Genomic DNA, 16,221 nt, shown 5'->3' on the forward strand with positions numbered 1-16,221 from the left:
AGATGCACTAATCATCAGGGAAGTGCAAATCTCAAAAGCATAATGTCTGCAGTCAAATGCTTTATCCCTGAGCTATATACCCCCTTAACAATGGGTGAAATAGGTGATGGGGAGAAAGGAGGTCAACTGGTGTGATGAGCACTGGGTGATGTATGGATTGTTGAATCGGTATAGTGTACACCTGAAACTAATATAACATTGTATGTTAACTAATTGGAATTAAAATAAAAACATCGGAAAAAAACCACAGTGAGCTATCACCTCACATCTGTGAGACTGGCTATGCTCAGAAAGAAAAAAATAGCAAGTGGTGAGGGTATGGAAAAAAGAGAACCCTATTACACTGTTGGTGGGAATGCAAACTGGTGCAGCCACTGTGGAAAACAGTAGGGAGGTTCTTCCAAAAATAAAAATAGAATTACCATATGATCTGGCAATTACACTTCAAGGTATTTATCCAAATAAAACGAAAATACCAATTCAAAGAGATATATGCACCCCAATGTTCAGTGCAGCATCACTTATAATAGCCAAGGTATATAGACAACCGAAGTGTCCACTGATGGATAAGTGGATAAAGAAAATGTGACAAATATGTACAACAGAATATTATTCATCCCTGGAAAATGAAATATTACCATTTGAGACCACATGGATGGACCTTGGGGGCACTGTGCTAAGAGAAAAAAGTCAGAGAAAGACAAATGCCATATGATCTCACTTTTATGTGGAATCTAAAAAACAAATGAACAAGTAAAACAGAAACAGACTCATATAGGAAACAAACTATTGGTCACTAGACAGGGGAGGAGTGGGGATGGGTAAAAATTGGTTAAGGGGATTAAAAGGTGCAGGCTTCCACTTATAAAATAAATAAGTCATGGGATATATATATAATGTGTACCATAGGGAATATAGTCAAAAACATTATAATAACTTTGTGTGGTGACTACATTTATTATGGGGATCATTTTATAATGTATAAAAATGTCAAATTGCTATTTGTATACCTGAAATAATAAAATATTCTATGTCAATTGTACTTGAATTTCAAAAACATGGAGAAAATTAAAACCATAAACTATTCTTACAATTAAAGGTGAAGTCTTACGATGTAAGTATCCATTTACAGATGAATAGACAAAGAAAATATGGTCTGTGTATACAGTGGAATATTATTTGACCATAAGCAAAGAAGGGAATTCTGCCATTTGCGACAACTTGGCTGGCAATCTGCTAAGTGAAAAGTCGGGCAAAGACAGACAAATGCTATGTGATCTCACTTATGGATGGAGTCTCCAAACAGCCAAACCCTAGAAATGGTGGTTGTTAGGAGGTGCGGAAATGGGGAGTCCAACTCTCATAATGTAAACAAGTGCCCTTTTTGCAGTCTATTTTATGCCACGTTATTCACATTTTTGTGCTTATCGATGGTTTTAACATGAAAGTGTTGTCTAACATTCTAAGTTCAAGAAGGGAACGGTATGTTTTATGGAGAAAATACATGTGTTAGATAAGCTCTGTTCTGGAATGAGTTATATAGTGTTCTTGGCTATGAATTTAATGTTAACAAATCAACAATATGTAATAAATAAGCTTTCTTTTTTAGATTTCTAATTCCTGAAATATACTGTTTCTTCAACAGAGTAAGAGAGCCCACAAGTACAGTGTTTATGTATACTACAAGTCTAAATTTAGTTATGTCACTTAATTCCACCACTGGGTAAAATTTTTTTATTCTATATCACTAAATGTTTATTACCTAGTATTAATTTATTTCAAAACCACTTAAATTCAGAAAACCCCATGGTTTATGTTTATTCTTAAATATTGACATTTCTTTTCTGTAGGGCTTTCATAGTTCATTTGGGGAGTCTGGGAACCTCACTGATTTGTGGTAAATAGCTATCTTCGTATCTCTAACCATTTATGTATCTGTCTCTCTATTCATATATGTATCGGTGAATGTCTGTATATTCATATTTATATATCTTTTTTTCTATCTCTAAATTACTCGAGTGAGAATAATTTCATTCTGTGGAACCATATCAATAATAGATTACTTACTACAAATCTATATAATGTATTAATATACAATAAAATTAAGCATACATATTAACACAATGTCTACGCTGTGGTTTTTTTTAAAGATTTTATTTACTGAGAGAATGAGCACGCACAAGCGGGGGGAGCAGGCAGAGGGAGACGCATACTCCTCACTGAGCAGGGAGCCCGACACCGGGCTCAATCACAGACCCGAGGCCAAAGGCAGATGCTTAACCAACTGAGCCACCCAAGTGCCCCTACACTGTGTTTCTGATCATGATCTATATACCATCTAAACAGGTAACTAATAAAATACTCGTCAGGACTGTCTCATTTTTAGCCTAGCCTGTATCATCTACCATCACTGCCCTGGTATTTTCATCTTCTGTGGTCCTTTTCTGGGTCCCTACTTAAAAAGCAAAAAACATAAAACACTCGGTCATGTTATTCAAATTGATTAACTCCTTACATAAGGAAAAAATAGGCAAAAATTCAAAATCTCTTGCATGCAGTTAGAATTTTAGGCTTACAATTTTAGGCTTACAGTTAGAATTTTAATATGCCCGATATTAAAAACTGGACTCATGCAGGTCTTTTATATCCCCATTTGTTACCACATGGAGCCTTAAAACATAGAGCCCGAGAAAGCTGTTTCCCTAATTTAATGTTAGCACTTTGAAAATTGCCCACTGCAGTTGCCTATTAATAGATTTTTTTCCTTTTCTCTGCTTTGACTTAAAATTACAAAACCTTCAGACTGACACAGAGCTCAAAAACTTGTCCTCAGCTTTACCATTTCAATATTGTAATGTTAATTTCTCTGTCATAATGTTTTATGTCCCATTAAGTATGCACCAATGGGGGGACTGTGAGATTTACTTGTGGTGAGTCATTCTCTGTGCTTTATTCGAATGTTTAAATATCTGTCAATCCCATCAGACCATGAGTTTCTCAGGAGTAAGGGTCATATTGTAAGGACCTATTTTATATTTTTATTTTAGCCAGAGGCTTCCATTGAGGTTAAACAATAACTTTGTTGTTTAACCCTTAAACTGTCCCTGCTCCCCTTCCCCCAGGGGACTTAAAAACAAGTCCCAGAAACCAGCTCCAGGTGTGGAGGCCAAGAAAACAAGGCTGTACCCACCTCGAGTCTCGCCCTGACATAAGTACAGCCATCTTGGCAAAGCAAAAACCGGCACCTTGCACTGTTAGAGTGGGTTAGCATCAGAATGGCCATGCTGAAGGCCTGGAAGTCATTTCCCTGAGCGTCCCTAACCAGCCCCCTCAGCGCACGTAACTTGAGATAAGAGAAAGTAGCTAAAACCTAAGAAACAACTTAATCATATACCACCAGGGCGGTTAGGCGATGGTGCCACAGGGACCAGATGTTGAAGAAAAACAAATAGTTAACTTGCAGGGAACACGATCCTGCAAGTCAGGAATCTCCCTTGGTTTGCAAATATCCCAGTGATTTACAACAAAAAGGCCATCTTTTCAATGGCCCAATTTCCAGAGACAAATGGCTCAGTACCTCAAGGCCAAAGGTCGCCCTCCCCACCATAAAACTGTAGGAGGCTGAGGCAGAAGGAAATGTAATTAAGGTGAAGATTCTTCTAAACCTAAATCTCACTTAACCGCCAGGGTGACGCCGGAGTGGCAACAAGTTAAACAAAGTTAAACTATCAAAGTGGGGCGCAAGAGATGTATGTAGCTTTGAAAAAGTGCCTTGAAAATGCTATATATACCCTAGGCTTTGAGTGCTCGGGGTCCTTGCTGAAACCTGCTGCGCCTGGTGGATACTTGGACCCCAGCTAGCTGGAAATAAACCTCGCTATGTGACTTGCATTATCGAGAGTGTTCTCTGTGTAACTGAGGGGTGGTCGACTCCATACGCTAACAATATCCTGTTTGCTTCTGGGTCCTTCAGACTTAACATGATGATACAGAACAGATGCAAAGTTGGTTGAGAGAATCAATTAAAGGAAAAGGCCACTAACCAGGAGGAAAGAACCTGAGTTCCCCAGGTCACTATAAAATTCGGTTAACTTAAAGAAAGTCACTTGTAGGCTCTGTGCTCCACTCCCTCAACTACAGAAAGGAGGCTCACCTACTAGACAGTACCAATACCCTTTTCTTTTAATAATCTCCTACAATACTGGGATCTGCAGGTGTTCAGTGAATACTTGGTGATGGATACATTATTTGGCCTTTAAATTTCTTCTGGTTAGGTAGAACCATTGCGTAAACATTATCCTTGATTGATGCCATATTTACGGAGTCACCCCTGAGCAGAACGGGAAACTATATTGACTTCTTTTTTGTGTGTATTTGTGGGAAAGAATATGTATTGTTAGAATTCATCTTTTTTAAAACTGTGTTCATGTACTTTAAGCATTCTGCTTTGAGAAATGTCCCAGAAGTACTTACTTTCAGAAAAAAAATTAATTTTCCCAAGACCTTAGCCTTTAATTCACAAGATACCTGAAGAGCAAAAAGACTATATTTAGCTTTTGTGTGGTACGGGGCAATGAGTGAGCTATGTGAAAGGAACTCATTTTACACATGCAAGAGATTAGGGTTGTAGCTGCTACAAATCAAGGCGTGCATTATATGCGGACTGTTCAGTGTTACAGAAAACACAAAGGAGATTTCACCTGTAACTAGCGGATGAAGCACAAGCTAGCTGCCAGAGGTATTTTTTTTTAAAGCAGTTTTTATTCAATTTATTTGAACAAAAACAAAACAAAACAATTCATCCATTTCTCCCACCAACTACCAGTAGCCTCTTGCAACTATCATTCTGTTCCATCAGTGAGCGTGGTTTTGTTTGTTTTAGATTCCACACAGAAGACAGATCATCGGACATTTGCCTTACTCCGTTTGACTTATTTCACTGAGCATAATACCCTGGAGGTCCACCGATGTTGTCCCAAATGGCAAGATTTCATTCTTTTTAATGGCTGAGTTATATTCCATTGTGTGATACACACACACACACACACACACACACACACACACACATATAGGTATAGATTCTACAATTGCTTTATCCATTCATCCATCAATGGACACCGTTGTTTTATTTTCTGACTTCTTGAAATGACAACTTCTGATTACATTCTTTAGTTGGTAGAGACAAGTAAATTAAGCCAGTCTTGCTTTCATAATGTGTATATGTAGCCACGGCTGATATGAAATCGAGTTCAGAAATTCTAAGAGACAAAGGCTTACAAAGAATTGCATACGATGCACTAGTGTTAAAAGGAAGCATCACATAAAAGATCTAGTTAAGAAGAAGAATTGCTCCCATTTCTTATTCTGCCTGGATGATATTCACAAATCATTCTTATCATCAATTGACAAATTCACTGGAGGTAACAAAATTGCCCAATTAGCCAAAAGTATTTGCACCAAACAATAGCTATTCCAAATAAGCAACCCTGAGTAGGTCATTTTCCCTGTCTAATTCCTTGAACATTATGCTTGAAATATTTAAATGTAACATGTTTCTGTCTCACGATTATGGGTACTTTAGTAAAAAGGAGCCAACAACTCTTTTCAATGGTACCCATGCCTATTTTGACAAAATATCACAGAGAAAACATCTTGCTTGATGAAGTGGGCGCTCTTCTCTAGAGACCTTCCTACATCATTTGTAGTTTTATACATTTTAATTACACTTTCCTTCCAAGCCTTCCTTTATTAAACTTAGTGTCAGATATTTTCCCATAATTAACTCCTTATTTTATGATTTATAGCTTTGGCTTGAGAAATAGATTGAGAATTTCTCAACTCGGTATATCTCAGTATGTTTATCTCAACTGAGGATGCAGATGCTTTTATTACCTGTTTAAAATAAATAATGCAGGGGCTCAGTGGGTTAAAGCCGCTGCCTTCGAATCAGGTCATGATCCCAGGGTCCTTGGATCAAGCCCCGCATCGGGTTCTCCGCTCAGCAGGGAGCCTGCTTCCCTTCCTCTCTCTCTCTGCCTGCCTCTCTGCCTACTTGTGATCTCTATCTGTCAAATAAATAAAATCTTTTAAAAAATAAAAAAATAAATAATGCAAAAAATAATTTCTACATCCTTGTGAGCAAGCAAGTGAGCAGAATTTGTTTTTGTGAGCAATAGGCAAATGATATAAAATCTTGGAATTCTTTTAATATCCATGGTATTTTTCAGAGTATACAATTCCATGTTAGGTATTCGTGTAATTTTCTCCCATTACTACACCCTATCCTTAATCTTCATGTAGCACATAGCATGGCATAGTCATACCATACAGCTCATGCCACAGTTATTCTACATAATAGATCACTCCAAACTCAGGGGCTTAAAACGTTAAGTATATCAACCCCACTGACTTGTTTTTACATCAACTGTGGTTTGAATGACGTCAGCCAGACTTGTTAGACTCTGCTTCAAGCTGCATGTGGGTGGAGCTTAACCACAAGGAATGGGTTAGACTGAGGTCTGCTCCACTTAACTTGTAACTTTTGTTGATAACTAGGAAGGGTCTGAGATTGTATTCTACTTAATAAGCTAACAAGTTACTTGTCACAGTTCCATAGATCCTGTCAGAAGACTTGAGACTCTGGTCAGTGAGGGGACTTTATTACTTATTATTAATGGTCTTATTATTTTGTTGTTTTTTATTGTTCATACCACAGCACATAGCACGAGATTCATGTTTTTCTCCATTTCCCTTGTCCCCTAAATTCCGCAGGGGTGCTGTGGTGGCAGGCCCAGCTGGACCCTCTGCACCTATTGGATCTGTGTCACTGTTGAGGAACTCTGAATTTAGGAAACCCAGTATTTAATTTTTATTTAAATTTAATTAGACAAGTTATAGTACATCATTAGTTTCAGATGTAGTGTGCAGTAATTTATCAGTTTCGTATAACACCCAGTGCTCATCAGTCACATCACATGCCCTCTTAATGCCCATCACCCATTTACCCCATCTCGCCCACCCACCTCCCTCCAGCAACCCTCCACTTGTTTCCTATAGTTAGGAGTCTGTCATGGTTTTTCTCCCTCTCTGATGACTTCCCATTTTGTTTTCCCTCCCTTCCCCTATGGTCCTCTGCTCTGTTCCTTATATTCCACATATGAATGAAACCATACAATTGTCTTTGTCTGACTGACTTATTTTGCTCAGCATAATATCCTCCAGTTCCATCCACATCAATGTAAAGGGTATTTACCTTTTCTTATGACTGAGTAATATTCCACTGAATATATACCCTGTCTTCTTTATCCATTTGTCTGTTGACGGACATCTCGGCTTTTTCCACAGTTTGGCTATTGTGGACACTGATGCTATGAACATTGGGGTGCAGGTGCCCCTTCGGATCACTACATATCTATCTTTGGGGTAAGTACCAAGTAGTTGAATCACTGGGTTATTGGGTAGCTCTATTCTAAACTTCTTGAGGAAGCTTCGTATCATTTTCCAGAGTGTCTGTACCAGCTTGCATTTCCACCAAGAGTGTAAGAGCATTCCCCTTTTTCCACATCCTCGCCAACATTTGTTGTTTCCTGTCTTGTTAATTTTGGAAACCCAGTATTTTAAAAGGAGGCTTCCAGCAAACCTGTTCAACCATCACTCCAGGAGGAGGCATTACTGTTTTTGGTCAGGAAACTTCCCTCTGCCTCAGAGGGAGCTACAGTCTCTTAACTTCTAGAGCTGTTTGCTCTACAAAGTCCAGGCAAAGACATTCTAGAACAAAGCTGTTAATGCTTTTTGCTCAGAAGATAAGCAAAAATGCAGGTGATCTATTAAAACTTGTTTCCAAACATCTTCCTTCGATCAGTGGCTACCCAGGCTACATTCTTCTCAACATCTTCCTTCGATCAGTGGCTACCCAGGCTACATTCTTCTCATGATGAATGGCAAGGGCACATCTGCTAACATTATAATGGGTAAAAGAAGTCACACCACTAAACCTAAAGTCCATGTGGCTAGGAAGTATAAACCATCACAAGTGCAAGAGAAAAATGAGTATTTGCTGAATAACAATCCAAGGTATCACTCAGAGAGTACTGAAATTATCTAACTTCTCCTTCAAACTAATGCTAATTGTGTAGGGACTATGTTTCAACTCACCACTGTATTTTCTGTGCACTGCCAGATTACTTCAGTATGGGATCAGTTGGTTTTGTGTTTAGTTGTCGTGAGTGCATGTACATTTCAGAGTGTTTGATATAATTAATGTAGTTAAGATATTATCTTTCATCTACCTTACAAATAATAAAACATGAATTATATATCAGTACTCTAATAGGTATATGGTACCAAAAAGACATTACAAGAACACTGTCTCTAGGAATCACATTGTCCTATTACCAAGGGTACCACTTATATGTCCCTTAATTCCTTTATCAGCAAAAGAAGGCAAAATGTAGTATGTATCTCATAGAGTAGTTATGAGTATTGATTAACACATGAAAAGGTCTGACACATATCTTATGAATGTTGGGTATCATGTGATTACAAGCAAATAGTTAGGAAATATGCATGTATTAATTCTAATCCTAATAACTCTGAGCTTGGTATTATCCCTATTTTACATATAAAGTCATCAACTATTAAATATTTAGTCATTAATTAAAATTTATATCTTCTTCCGCTACCAAGAAACTATCATTCACCTAGCTAGAACTATCATATCTGAACTGGACAGATGTTCAAGGGAGAATTTATAGGTTTTCAGCATTTGTCCTTTTACCTCAACATTTTTAAATATTCTTAGAAAATTATAACCTCTAACAAGAGAAGATGCCAGTGATAATAATAATAGTAAGGATTTTAACAATAATACTGTCCTGTTTCAAGTAACCAAAAATAACCTCAAAGCTTTTGCAATTTTTAATGTGAATCTTTAGTGAATATGTACATATATATTCACCATATATACTATATTGAGTATATACATATACACAGAGATTTTTTTCTCTATAATTTAAGCTATCTTTCAAAGTTTTCAAAGTACTTTAAAGTGGATTCTAATTTTGACAGTAAGGTAATCACCAGTTGTTTTCCCCCCCGCACCCAATGCATTGGACTCATAGCGGTGCTGGTTTTCAAAATGGATGTGCAGGCACGTTCCTTGTTAGTACAAATGCCTGTCAAAATGCCAAAATAAAGGTTTCTGAGTATGGGCTACTACTGAATGACTCTTAGTTTTAAAATCTGTCATGTTATTTTTTTTCCTTTCACCATGTGAATAGATCATAACTCTACTGAGATCTCTGTGTTCTTTTTTTTTTTTTAAGATTTTATTCATTTATCTGACAGACAGAGATCACAAGTAGGCAGAGAGGCAGGCAGAGAGAGAGGGGTAAGCAGGCTCCCTGCTGAGCAGAGAGCCCGACGTGGGGCTCGATCCCAGGACCCTCGGATCACGACCTGAGCCGAAGGCAGAGGCTTTAACCCACTGAGCCACCCAGGCGCCCCCTCTGTGTTCTTTTGACCATAATAAATCCTGACTTCCTACTACACCTGTTTTGTGCATATTTTTATTTTATTTAAGTTTTTATTTGAGAGACAGCAAAAGCGAGAGTGATCACAGAGGGAGAAGGAGAAGTGGACATACTTCTGAGAGGAGAGCCCAATGTGGGACTCTATCCCAGGACCCTGAGGTCCTGACCTGAGCCGAAGGCAGATGCTTAACCCACAGATGCTTAACTGGGTGCCACTTTTGTGCATCTTTTTAAATGTTAATCTGAATTTTATTAGTGCCATTTATGTATGTATCTTTTACCCAGTTAATTAGCTGCTAAGATGGTGAACTTCTGTACTATCAAGTAAGAAGTTCACAGTCTTCCCCTGCCACCCACCGCCATTTACTTCCTGAGTCAGATCATGGAGGTGAGTGTTTAGGAGTCCATGCATGCTTGACTGGACCAGAGCATGTGCTTTGGTCGAGCCTGGGGGATAAGGAAAGGGCTTCAATAATGTGCTGCCATCTGACACATAATACCTTCTCCATCAGTGCTGGAACAAAGTCAGATTTCCTATGTCATCTCCTCAGAAGATGCCCATGTATATGCATATCCCCATGTGCTTTTTTGGTTGGCTAAACTGAGGCTGCCATCTGGGCAGATGTGCAGGAAAAGTGGCAAAGCTGTAGAAGTTATTTTAAAATAACTTCACTTCTTATTTTTAAAGTTATTCACATATATATGGTGAGATCACTCATGATGTTACCATCCAGAAATAATCACAGTTAACACTTTAGGGTTTACTCTCTATATTTTTGTCTATGTATTTATATACAAAGTGTTAGGCATGTATATAGGAATTTAAATACATATATGTACACATACATAGATGTGGAGGTAGACTGATATAGATTGTTTAAAAATGACATAATATATCAGACAACGTCTCTTTAATAAATGGTGCAGGGAAAATTGGACAGCTATGAATAGAAGAATGAAACTCGACCATTCTCTTACACCATACACAAGATAAACTTGAAATGGATGAAAGACCTCAATGTGAGACAGGAAACTATCAAAATCATAGAGGAGAATATAGGCAGTGACCTCTTCGACATTGGCCACAGCAACTTCTTTCAAGACGCGTATCCAAAGGCAAAGGAAACAAAAGCAAAAATGAACTTTTGGGACATCCTCAAGATAAAAAGCTTCTGCACAATAAAGGAAACAGTCAACATAACAAAGAGGCAACCCATGGAATGGGAGAAGATATTTGCAAATGACACTACAGACAAAGGGCTGATATCCAAGATCTATAAAGAACTCCTCAAACTCAACACCCAGAAGACAGATAATCATATCAAAAAAACGGGCAGAATACATGAACAGACACTTCTCCAGAAGACATGAAAATGGCTAACAGACACATGAAAAAATGTTCATCATCATTAGCCATCAGGGAAATTCAAATCAAAACCACACTAAGATACCACCTTACACCAGTTAGAATGGCAAAAATTAACAGGGCAGGAAACAACAAGTGTTGGAGAGGATGTGGAGAAAGGGGAACCCTCTTACACTGTTGGTAGAAATGCAAGTTGGTGCAGCCACTTTGGAGAACAGTGTGGAAATTCCTCAAGAAATTAAAATTGAGCTTCCCTATGACCCTGCAATTGCACTACTGGGTATTTACACCAAAGATACAGATGTAGTGAACAGAGGGCCATATGTACCCCGATGTTCATAGCAGCAATGTCCACAATTGCCAAACTGTGGAAAGAGCCAAGATGCCCTTCAACAGACAAATGGATAAAGAAGATATGGTCCATATATACAATGGGATATTATGCCTCCATCAGAAAGGGTGAATACCCAACTTTTGTATCAACATGGACAGGACTGGAGGAGATTATGCTGAGTGAAATAAGTCAAGCAGAGAAAATAAATTATCATATGGTTTCACTTACTTGTGGAGCATAAGGAATATCATGGAGGTCCTTAGGAGAAGGAAGGGAAAGTGAATTGGGGGAAATCAGAGGGGGAAATGAACGATGAGAGACTGTGGACTCTGAGAAACAAACTAAGGGTTTTGAAGGGGAGAGGGATAAGGGGATGGGCCAGCCTGGTGGTGGGTATTAAGAAGGGCACGTATTGCATGGAGCACTGGGTGTGGTGCATAAACAATGAATCTTGGAACACTGAAAAAATAAAATTAAATTTTTTAAAAAGATGAGATTTAAAATATCAATTTTACATATAAAAATGGCATAATATATAATGGCATTCTATTTAATGGCCACACTTTATATGTGTATCAATGGATTCTTTAATATTTTTTAAAGATTGTATTTGTTTATTTGAGTGAGAGACAGACAGTGGAGGAAGGGGCAAAAGGAGAGAGGCATAGAATCCCAAGCAGACTCTGTGTCAAGCATGGAGACTGACATGGCCTCCATCTCATGACTCATGAGATCATGATCTGAGCCAAAATCATGAGTTGTGCATTCAACTGACTGAGCTACCCAGGCACTCCCACAGGATTCTTTCTATGTCATCATCTTTTAAATGGCTGTTTAGTGTTCTTGAATGAATATTGCATAATCTATTGACCCAAGTAGCTTATGAGTTGGTTATGAAAATGGAACTGTCAAATTTCAATTATTTAACTCAATAAAATTTTCCTCTTCATGTTTTTGGTTAATGGAAACCTTTTTACTTGGTGACTGAGTTCCCTACTCTCTTGCATCTCTGCCCCCTTTCATGGTCTTTCAGTTTGCTGCATTCAGCTAGAGGTTGGGATAAGAACGTGAGAGATATCCCTTGGGAGGTTTTTATGAATCAGGCCTAGAAACAGCATTCATCACTTCTTATAAGTGAAAACCCTTCCACAATGGAAGACAGAAATCAAATGTGAAACATGCAGCTAACCATCTCTACCACAAAACTATGGGGTTTTTTTTACTAAAATAAATACCACCTTGACAAAAGGTGGTATTTAGTATACTGTGTTATTTTATTTTTTTAAAAGATTTTATTTATTTGACACACACAGAGAGAGATCACAAGTAGGCAGAGAGGCAGGCAGAGAGAGAGGGGGAAACAGGCTCCCCGCCAAGCAGAGAGCCCGACACGAGGCTCAATCCCAGGCTGCTGTGATCATGACCTGAGCTGAAGGCAGAGGCTTAACCCACTGAGCCACCCAGGTGCTCCTACTGTGTTATTTTAAATTGTTCTTTTATTTATAACATACTTTAATTAATATATTACTATTCTCTAAATTGTGATTATTATGTCTCCTTTGTATTATAATTTTTATCAATAAAAGCAATCCCATTTGATTTTTTACTTAAATATATCTTTTTTTCTGAATAATTTTAGCATTTTTCCTTTGTATATTTTTGCCATCCAATTTACTTTTTAAATTTTTTATTATAACTAATGTGTTTATGATAATTCAAACAATAAACCTGTATATATTACAAATTGTCTCTCCTCTTTGTCACTTATGTACCAAAGAGTCAATATTCATAATTTACTCTACTTCCTAGTATGATTGCTCTATTATGCTAAGCATATATAAACATATAAAAATTTTTATTAAAATTATGATGTTATACCCTACTTGGTAGCCTACAAATTCTTTCCTTTGCTTACCCAACATATGTAGGTCTCATTCATTCTTTTAAACAATGATCACCAAGAGTTTAGGACTCTTTTCCTCCTTAAATCATCAAAAACATTTTAAAGAAGGACCCTTTAATTGGTGTGAAATATTATCTTTTCATTTTTGTTTCCTTGCTTATTTGGGAGATTAAGTCATTTGAGTTGGAGGGTGGGGTATGATTTACTTTCCCTCTCCTGTTCATGTCCTTTGACCACATTTTTTTGTTGCTGATTTATAGGTACTATTGATATAATCTGGATTTTATTTTATGCTTTTTGTTTTACATATCTCTCTTACCATATGTCACATGTCTTTAATGTTGTAGGGTTTTGGTCATACAGATGTTGTACATTTTAATGCAGCTGAATTAGCAAAAGTTGCCTTTTATGGCCTTTGCTTTTCCATGCTTCTGAAAGGTTGTGACGTTAATATGTTACATTTATCAATTTTCACAAGTTGTGATTATTTTATGTTTAATAAGCAAATCCTTTACCAATCCTAAAGTCATCAAGTTATTTCATATTTTCATACTAGTTTTGATTTTTTCACATTTAGTTCATTGATCTGACATTTATGGAAAGTTAATTGCCCTCGCGTGATGGATTGACTAGTCCATTCTTCTCCTTTGTATTTTCCAGTACACATCAAATTCCCAGACATGCTTGGGACTCTTTCTGAATGTCTTATTTTGAAGATTTTATTTATTTATTTGCCAGAGACAGAGGGAGAGCGAGCGAGCGAGCACAGGCAGATAAAGAGGCAGGCAGAGGCAGAGGGAGAATCAGGCTTCCTGCCGAGCAAGGAGCCCGATGTGGGACTCAATCGCAGGACGCTGGGATCATGACCTGAGCGGAAGGCAGCTGCTTAACCAACTGAGCCACCCAGGCATCCCCTGAATGTCTTATTTTGCTTCATGGATTTATGTGTCTCTCTTTGCCAATAACCCTGTTTTGATTAATATTCGATATGAAGTAAGGTAATGTATGTCTCCTTGTCCTCCTTCTTTAGAGTTATGTCTTTTGGAGTCTTCTACTTGCCATATTAATTTTTGAATCAGTTTTGTTCAACAAAAATAACCTATTGGGGTATTAATTGCAATAGTACTGAATTTATACATTAATTATTCAGAAGAATTAATACTTGAAAATATTTTGTCATTTGTTTTCTGATCCTGCTGAATACTTTTATTTAGTGTAGCTCTGTTCTTCCTCTGGAATTTAGGGCAAGATGGAATAGAGAAACAAATTCTTGTCTTGAAACTAGACTTCTAAAAATATAGAACCCACTCTCCTTCAATCAAAGTTTTGTCACAGGACAAAATACTCTATTAAAAAAAATTCTGCAATTTTTTGTGGGTGTAAGTATGAATCATAAACAACTATGTTCCAACTAAGTCCCATATTGTCCACTACAAATACAGTGAAGTCTGATGTCACAAAGGCAGTTTGAAAGTTCTAAACATGTACCTACAACTCGTGTCTTTCCAGACCATGTCCTACAACGATCCTGATATTTAAATACAAAGCTCTAGTCCCTGGGATTTCACAAGTCCTGATTTGCGGCAAATCACTGTAGCTCTAGAACTTCCTTTTTACATGACAAATACACCTCCTGGGTGACTAATCATTGATGCTTTTTCAAAACACTGTATATAACAACCCTATGACACCAGGCAGATGAAGAAAAGAGACAGAATGGGAGAGATCCTATTTGAGGATGAGGAAGAGAGATCATTTTGTTTCTACTTAGAGAAGACTACCTTGGATGGGGGTAAATGTGGGATGGGAGGGATGCAGAATGGGGAGGAACAGCACAACACAGGGTTCACTGTCCTGGTGAGGGGTGAGTGCCCAACAAATGTGCAAAGAGTGACTCAGAAAAGAAATAATGAATAGCAGCAAAGCAAGCTTAGCCCCTTTTAATGTTTGGTATGAACTGGTCTGCTACGGTAGATCAAGCTCTGGGCAGCTGGGGGAAGTTCATGTCTCTGTGGCTTTGGCAAGCACAGTGAGGTGAGGGATTTGGGACAAGTGAGTTGCAAGCTTGGGAGAAAAGAAAGTGGAAGACATGTTTCCAGCACATTATTTCATTATTTCACATTATTTCACCCAGAATTGTAGAAACATACCTTTCTGCATCTGTCACTAAAACCTCACATACCATTACTTAGTATGGAAATTTAGGGAGTTTTAAAAAGTTATACACAGGACATTAAAGTATGCAAAACAGCAATTGGAATGTGAATTGGAATGTGACATTGGCCTTAACACTTCCATTTGTAAAAATACGTGCTGGGAATTTTAATCGCAACATACCATCAGAATTGATTTCTAATGTTGGCACAAGATCTATTTGTGACTTAGGTGAGCATGAAGAAAACAGAGGAGTTATTTTGTCCTTTCAGTAAGTGTCTGACCTTGATCCCCCTAATGTTGGGCTCCCAGCGAAGCTCGCTGGATTTCCCCTAAGCAGAATCAATGACTTGGAGGAGGAGGAACTTCAAGTCCTGACAGCAGCTCCTCAGTTGTCTTAAGGGCAGCATTTCATGAGCAGGTGGTGGGTCCTGTCTCCTGAAAGTGCCCCTGTGATGTGGCAGCATGTGACATCCTGATATTTCTATCCTTTCATTCCGTTGTGGGTTTGCCTTTCACAAGCACTTTGTGATATTGCAAAAATGTGTTCTTATAAACTCTAATAAGTTATTGTAAAATATACATCAATTTTAAAACTTACTTAGAAATTAGTATTTCCTAAAGAGACAAGTTGAGGATACAGCCCCACTAGAAACATTTAATCTCTTCTTAGGGGCAGCCATAAAGAAACTGTCTTTTCCTGGTTCACAGGTACGTGTTCTCCTCTCGATTTTCATGGACAGCTTAGGTCTGGGGGAGATGAAGTTCCCCCAGGAATGGTGATAAAGTGAAAACACCTGTGGGGCTCCCTGCAGAGCTCGCTTGTTTTTTCTTACTCTCTAAGCAGGGGCCCCTGAATACCTTTACCAGCATTCTTTCAACCCCTCATAGATTCCAGAACCTTTGTTTTCATCCATGTTTCCTAGGGAAGGGG

This window comes from Mustela erminea, chromosome X (genome assembly GCF_009829155.1).
Source record: "Mustela erminea isolate mMusErm1 chromosome X, mMusErm1.Pri, whole genome shotgun sequence".
In the NCBI taxonomy this organism is placed as follows: Eukaryota; Metazoa; Chordata; class Mammalia; order Carnivora; family Mustelidae; genus Mustela; species Mustela erminea.